The sequence below is a fragment of the Salmo trutta genome, chromosome 27, assembly GCF_901001165.1.
Source record: "Salmo trutta chromosome 27, fSalTru1.1, whole genome shotgun sequence".
Taxonomy (NCBI): Eukaryota; Metazoa; Chordata; class Actinopteri; order Salmoniformes; family Salmonidae; genus Salmo; species Salmo trutta.
Genome location: NC_042983.1, coordinates 17,002,479 through 17,010,922, shown reverse-complemented (window position 1 = coordinate 17,010,922; position 8,444 = coordinate 17,002,479). Strand labels below are relative to the sequence as shown.

Here is an 8,444-nt window from a genome sequence, read left to right as displayed (position 1 = left end):
ACCACAACATCCATCACATGTCTGGCTGTGGGAAACTTATGACATCCTGTGAGAGTGTTTTTGCATATTCTGTGCCTTCTGGCCTTGGGCTGTACCTGTGCTTGTTAAGCCAGGTGAATGCACGTGAGTGATGGCTTTAGCACCTTGGCTTTAGCACCTTTCATCAAATGACTGCATTCTGTGAAAAGGGTGAAAAGAGAAATTATTTCATAAATTGGTCAGAACATAAATTGGTAACAAATGCCTGAATGTGCTCTCATTTATTATGGTCCAATCAAATGAACTTTGAATAAATAATTGTTGCATATAGAATGTTGCCAGCACTAGATATACGTATAACATGTGGATATCAGTCACAGAAATTGAAAGATGCTTATTTTGTCTTCAGAAGGGCACTTGAGCAGGATGATGTAAAATGATACCGAGGCCAGAGTGGATGCGGACTATGAGTAATCCAGAAAAGAGTGAGTCTGCAAACCCTTCTTTGAAATTTCCCATTGGAGCCTGGTAGATCGTAGAGAGGAATATATTTTTCAGTGACATGTATGAATCACAGAACATGTTTCAGTTTGTGTATGTATTGTACAGAATGTGTATTTCTATGTGGAAATGTCTTTATGGTACACCACATAACTTCACAGCCATGTATAGCTCACTGTAAGAGCGCCTAGACACCTGGCGTGCGATGCTACATACAGTACCAGTTATACCATTGGCTCATGTCCCTGCACTTCCCACCTGTAGGAGTTTATCACGCGTAAAGAGTAATGCTGTTGGACCTGCAGACATCCTGCAGCTGCTGAAGCAGCCTGCTCGGGACACCCGCTCAGCGGTGCGGGCTGTAGACTACATGGAGAACACCGTCAAACTAATCCTGGAAAGATCTACCAAAAAAACACAGCATCCACAAGCGCTCACTCCACGCCACAGGTCTGTCCTGTTTCTCACAGTTACATCTCCATACACACACGTCTCCTTTCTGGTATTTCCCTGGGGTTTAGGAAAAATACCCTGACTGCTCTATACACATGTCCCTGTCAACACTCCGATCACACAGCTCACTGGCTCTCTGTCTGTCTTCCGCACAGACCTAATCTGAGGATCTGGAGACTATTGCTGATCTGAATGGCTGCTCAGCCATGGCCCGTCCCTCTTCCTGCAAAACCACCCCAACCTGAAGAGGTTCCGCACAGCCACCAGTGTCTGTAACAACAGGTAAGCCAATCAAGGCATCAAAGCAACAAGACTCCTACACCATCCTGTTGTTGCACAACACATACTGGCCTAAAATCACAGAAGGAAGGAATTGACTAGTGACGCAAGCCAAAAACATGAATATCACCATGGCATCTCCTTCACTTTTTCAATTTATATTTCCCTCCCCCTCTCTCCATGGAAAACCCTCGAAGAGGCTCTGCCAACACACCCTTCACCCACTGGCTCCTTGCTGAGTATGAGGATGGCATCTCACTGGTCAAGGACTGGGACCCGAACATGCAAATCAATGGGAACCTCCTCCCCCTGGTACTACAACCGTATTATCATTACCAATATTATCATACAGATTAAGCTACACTATTAACTATCCTCGTTATCTTGATCCTTAGGATTAAGATAGTGTTAGCAGTAAGATCATTAGTACTCTAGTGGCACTGCAGCAACATTTCCTTCAGTCTCACCAGAGGGATCCTTTTCTCCAGTGTCCAGGGGAGGGTGTCCAACTGCATTCGGAACATTGCTCTGACCTCCATGCACACAATGATGTTGCATGAACACAACCGTATGACCCGCGCCCTCACCCAGCTCAACCCTCACTGGACTGGAGAGATCACCTACCAGGAGACCCGCAAGATCATGGGAGGCTACTTCCAGCTAATTCCAATGAGAGCCTAATAACAAATCTATTTCATTTAGCTCAGTTTCTATCTGTACATGGAGTTCAAAGTTACAAAGGTCATAACTTAGTTGTAGGTACCTACACACATGGGTTTGAGTTGCTGGGTGATTAAACTGTCACTCATGTTCTTCCTCCTCTCACAGGTGATCACCTTCAGCGACTTTCTGTTCCACATTGTGGGCCCAGACTTCATTGCAAGGCAGCTGTCCACCTACCCTGGCTATGATGAGAATGTCGACTCCAGCATCTCCAATGTGTTTGCCTACCTCTTCGCTCACCTTTCCATCCAGCTCTTTATCTTCCGTCTGGATGAGAACTACAATGAGAACGCCTAGTTCCCCAGTCCGCTGCTGCACAGGGCCTTCTTCGCCCCCTGGAGGATTGTCTTTGAAGGTACAACTCTCAGTCCCACTTCTCAGGGGAAAATTTACATTCACCATAAGTGATTTCCCGTTGTACACTAAAAGTGTATAGATCAAAATAAGGTTATATTATTATTACTACTAAAGTATAGCTGGATCAGGCCTTACTGGTAGCAGTAAGGCATGATGGGGTGGCAGGTAACCTAGTGGTTAGAGTGTTGGACTAGTAACCAAAAGGTTGTACGATCGAATCCCTGAGCCGACAATGTAAAAATTGGCCGTTCTGCCCCTGAACAAGGCAGTTAACTTGCTGTTCCTAGGCTGTCATTGAAAATAAGAATTTGTTCTTAACTGACTTGCCTAGTTAAGAAAAGGTGGTTTGGACCCTATGCTGAGGGGCTGGTGGGCCGTCAGGCTAAACTGAACACTCATGATGCACGATGAGCTGAGGGATAGGCTATTTGAGTTTTCTGTTAAACTGTCCCTGGTCATGGGCTCTCTCAACCGAGACCACGGACTCCCCGGTAAGGTACTCTCTCTCTGTACTCCTGTCCTCTCATCCTCTATTTCTCCCTCTCACTGATGAACTGTCTCATCTAGAAGCGTATCTTTCTCTACAGTATAACTTTACTCCACTTATACCACACATGGGAGGACTACTGTCAAAGCTCTCCACACTGTCTTCTATGTGATACTGTATTTCTGTAAAAGGCTGCCAATTAACACTTCATCTTCTTGTTACCCCTCTCAGGTTACAACAAATGGTGTGGATTATGTAACCTGTCCCAGGCCCAGAACCTGGCAGTGGTGATGAACAACACTGAGCTGGCCCAGAACCTGCTGAACGTCTATGGGACTCCTGACAACGTTGGTTAGGCAGGGTCGTTTATAGACTCCACAGCATGTTTGACTATATTAACTGAGCCTTTTTTTTTTAGAAAGGACTCAGTAATGTCTTATTTGGACTTTCATATCTCTGAGCCTTCAGTCATAGTTTACAAAAACCCTGTTAATAACCATAATTTGTGTTGTGTATCAGACTGTGGTGGGAAACCGATAGTCTTCACCAAGGATCATAAAAAAAGCCTGGGGAAGACATCTCTGGCTCGCATCACCTGTGACAACACTGGCATCGCTGATGTCCCTGAGAGACCCTTCCAGTCTCCCCCGTGAGTCCGGTTACACCCTTTGTGAAGACATCCCTGCTTTCCACCTCAGCCCCTGGAAGGACAATGGTGATAGTGAGTGTTGATCTGAGGCCTCATGTGACATACATCTCTCTTTAACTGAGCCTTACTGAGGTGGGAATTTGTGTGTTCTCAAGTGTGAGTTAGAAAGATATTATTTGGTCAATATATACAGGAAGTAATACATGATTTCTAATATTATTTTTTATTGAACCTGGTCCAAACACAGATCTCAAATCTGGTGGAACTGGCTCGACTACACAAGGACCAGTAGGACCGAGAGGGCCACCAGGACCAGAAGGTAAAATCACCACCCTCCTCCATCATCCCTTCTCTCCCACATTTACATGTACAGTGGCAAGAGAAAGTATGTGAACCCTTTGGAAATACCTGGATTTCTGCATAAATTGGTCATAAAATGTTATCTGATCTTCATCTAGTTCACAACAATAGACAAACACAGTCTGCTTAAACTAATAACAGACAAACAATTATATGTTATCATATCTTTATTGAACACACTGTGTAAACATTCACAGTGCAGGGTGGGAAAAGTATGTGAACCCTTGGATTTAATAACTGGTTGATCCTCCTTTGGCAGCAATAACCTCAACCAAACGTTTTCTGTAGTTGTGGATCAGACCTGCACAATGGTCAGGAGGAATTTTGGACCATTCCTCTTTACAACACTGTTTCAGTTCAGCAATATTCTTGGGATGTCTGGTGTGTACTACTCTCTTGAGGTCATGCCACAGCATCTCAATCGGGTTGAGTTCAGGACTCTGACTGGGCCACTCCAGAAGGCGTATTTTCTTCTGTTGAAGCCATTCTGTTGTTTATTTACTTCTGTGTTTTTGGTCGTTGTCCTGTTGCACCACCCAACTTCTGTTGAGCTTCAATTGGTGGACAGATAGCCTAACATTCTCCTGCAAAATATCTTGATAAACTTGGTAATCATTTTTTCCGTCGATGATAGCAAGCTGTCCAGGCCAAGAGGCAGCAAAGCAGCCCCAAATCATGCTGCTCCCTCCACCATACTTTACAGTTGGGATGAGGTTTTGATGTTGGTGTGCTGTGCCTTTTTTTCTCCACACGTAGTGTTGTGTTCCTTCCAAACAACTCAATTGTAGTTTCATCTGTCCACAGAATATTTTGCTAGTAGCGCTGTGGAACATCCAGGTGCACTTTTGCAAACTTCAGACATGCAGCAATGTTTTTTTTGGACAGCAGTGGCTTCTTCTGTGGGGTCCTCCCTTGAACACCATTCTTGTTTAGTGTTTTATGTATCGTAGACTCGTCAACAGAGATGTTAGCATGTTCCAGAGATTTCTGTAAGTCTTTAGCTGACACTAGGATTTTTCTTAACCTCATTGAGCATTCTGTGCTGTGCTCTTGCAGTCAGCTTTGCAGGACGGCCACTCCTAGGGAGAGTAGCAACATTGCTGAACTTTCTCTTTTTTAACACAATTTGTCTTACCGTGGACTGATGAATATCAAGGCTTTTTTAAACTTTTGTAACCCTTTCCAGCTTTATGCAAGTCAACAATTCTTAATCTTAGGTCTTCTTAGATCTCTTTTGTTCGAGGCATGGTTCACATCAGGCAATGCTTCTTGTGAATAGCAAACTCAAATTGTGTGAGTGTTTTTTATAGGGCAAGGCAGCTCTAACCAACATCTCTAATCTCGTCTCATTGATTGGACTCCAGGTTAGCTGAGTCCTGACTCCAGTTAGCTTTTGGAGAAGTCATTAACCTAGGGGTTCACATACTTTTTCCAACCTACACTGTGAATGTTTAAATGATGTATTCAATATAGAGAAGAAAATAATAATTTGTGTGTTATTAGTTTAAGCACACTATGTTTGTCTATTGCTGTGACTTAGATGAAGATCAGATCAAATTTGATGACCAATGTATGTAGAAATCCAGGTAATTCCAAAGGGTTCACATACTTTTTCTTGCCACTGTACATGATTACTGTCTGTACTATGTCATAAATATTCTGGTAGTCACTCACTAGGCCTGATGTGAGGTGCTAAGTGGTTATCTGATGAGGTCCCCCAGAGTATAACCACTGCTATGACTAATAGTATATAACAAGGAGGAGCATAACCACTGTTATAACTAATAGTATATAACAAGGAGGAGCATAACCCCTGTTATGACTAATAGTATATAACAAGGAGAAGCATAACCACTGTTATGACTAGTGTCTGTTGTAGTGTTGACATAATTCCTAACCTCACTCTCTCTCACTCAGGACCCCAAGGGCCACGTGGTTTGCCTGGCATCTCCGCAAAATCTCCTTTCGCCATGCGGCTTGACTATAAATACCCCAAACCAGGCCAGCCCATCCAATTCTTTGAGGTAATCTACAATGGACAGAACCACTATGACACCAGGATGGGGGAGTTCACCTGTGTGGAGCCAGGCGTCTACGAGTTTGAGTTCCATTGCACCATATACCAGAATGTGGGCAGCGTGGACCTGCGGAGAAACAGCCAGCTGGTGCTGCATTCCTTCACCACCCAGCAGAACGGCTACATCACGGCTACTGGAGGCACACTGCTGCAGCTCAACAAGGGGGACAAGATCTGGCTGTCAACTTACTACGGTGGCAACGGCAGGACCTCCGGCAGCTTCTTCTCAGGGCACCTGATCTTCACTGTCCACAGCCCTCTCTGTGCCACGGTTACAACTAACCTACCTTTTCTGTCTTTTAAAATTATTTTTTTAATTCATTTTTTATTATCTTTTAATGTATGATAAGCTTTAACAGATCATCAAGGAGAAAAGAGGTCAGTTCACTGGTTTGTTATACTTGCACTAGGAGAGAAAGAGGAGTGGGAGAGTCACTGATAGGAGAGAAAGAGGAGTGGGAGAGTCACTGATAAGAGGAGTGGACGAGTCACTGATAGGAGAGAAAGAGGAGTGGGAGAGTCACTGATAAGAGGAGTGGACGAGTCACTGATAGGAGAGAAAGAGGAGTGGGAGAGTCACTGATAAGAGGAGTGGACGAGTCACTGATAGGAGAGAAAGAGGAGTGGGAGAGTCACTGATAAGAGGAGTGGACGAGTCACTGATAGGAGAGAAAAAGGAGTGGGAGAGTCACTGATAGGAGAGAAAGAGGAGTGGGAGAGTCACTGATAGGAGAGAAAGAGGAGTGCGAGAGTCACTGATAGGAGAGAAAAGGGAGTGGGAGAGTCACTGATAGGAGAAAGAGTGGGCGAGTCATTGCATTACATTTCTCTCTCTTCCTCTATCTTTCACGTTTATCACCAAGACAACACCCATGTCTAAACACATCTTATTTTTCTATGTGCGAACCCCAACCCACTACCCCCCCAAACCCAATTATTGTTGTTAGATTCAATTCATCTTACCACATCAGGGATATGCATTGGGATAGCTTTATGATTGTTAATTCTATTTTATTTCATTTCACTTTCTTCTAATTGTTGGTATGTATTTTCCTTCTTATGAACTTGTTGGCTAATTAAATTATATCGTTAGATCTTGCACATTAAACACTTAGAACAAAACCTACTAACTTAATATATGCTAATGATGAGTTTTGGGGTGATGGTAAAATTATGACAAATAAGAAGGGAGCCTACCTGCCGTTGGGTGGGCAAAACATTCATTCTAAAGCTAATGTTTCAACATTTATACAGTAAACTTAGAATGTTATTTTTTTTTTTACCTTTATTTAACTTGGAAAGTCAGTTAAGAACAAATTCGTATTTACAATGACGGCCTACCCCGGCCAAACCCGGACGACGCTGGTTCAAGTGTGCGCCGCTCTATGGGACTCCCGATTACAGCCGGTTGTGATACAGCCCGGAATCGAATCAGGGTCGGTAATGACGCCTCTAGCACTGCGATGCAGTGTCTTAGACCGCTGCGCCACTCGGGAGGATATAAATGATTATAAAGAGTATACTTTGATAAACAATTATTTTCTGACTGATTCATCTTTCAAATGAGAAATTATGAATACAATAAAATGACACATGCACATGCTCTTCTGTGCCTTCTGTGTCACCTCAAGTCAAGACCTCACCTCACATTGTTGGAGTAGCGATACACACAACACGCAGCATGTTCACTTCACGCTTAACCAAAGGGGGGCGTGAGGGTTCCACATCGATTCGCACCCTTCTTCTCAGATGTAGGGTTTTTCACAGAATACGAATGTCTCAAAATCTTCTATTGCTCAGATTATGACCTATAGGCTACACTGCAGTATGTGGTTTATCACACTTGTAATTAATGATCTATGTGTAATGTTCGTTTTTATGAAGATTGGCCTAAAAGAGTCAATATGTGCCAAAAAAAGTACAATAAACTCAACTTAACTTTCTGTGCATAGGCCTAGGCTAGGCTGTGCGTGTTTTCGTTGTGGAAAATGAGTAACAGAAATATTGGCTATAAAAATAACACCAATATGCATATAGGATACAGAAAACAGAACATTAAGATTTTGTCAACTTTAATAGGCCTACTTATCTTATAACCAATCATCAACAATATTAAAGCAAACGAATAAGTCAAACTAACATCTTTCCTAGCCTAAACATTTTCATTAAAATGTTTGCTTTATTCGTGAAGTAAAGATTAGGATTTAGAAAATCAATAGAATGATAGGCTGCAGGCAGAGGATAACGTAAGATGTGGTCTGACTGTGCACCATTTTAATTGTTGTCGTCTATATTCGCCGGGGACTTACCTTACTTAAATAAGTAAACAAATAAATGAGCGCAATATATAGCGATCGATACGGACGTGGTGGGCCGCATTATCCCGTTGTTCTCTCCGCAGTGGACAGAGGGGACGAGAGCCAGCTGCTGCGTCTTGGGCCTACACCCCCCCTCCCCCTCCCAGAAAGTGGCGGCTGGTACTCCCGTGGGAGCGAGGGAATGCCTGGAGATGGCGAGTGGCACACGATACACCATTGTTCGGTCTAGCAGTCACTGATTCCTCGCCCCACACCCCGTAA

General features: G+C 43.5%; 1 pseudogene; it reads left to right on the top strand.

The window, feature by feature from the left end:
- The first annotated feature begins 685 nt into the window (after window positions 1-685).
- Window positions 686-8,422, top strand: LOC115164056 (myeloperoxidase-like; annotated as a pseudogene).
- Window positions 8,423-8,444: the final 22 nt, after the last annotated feature.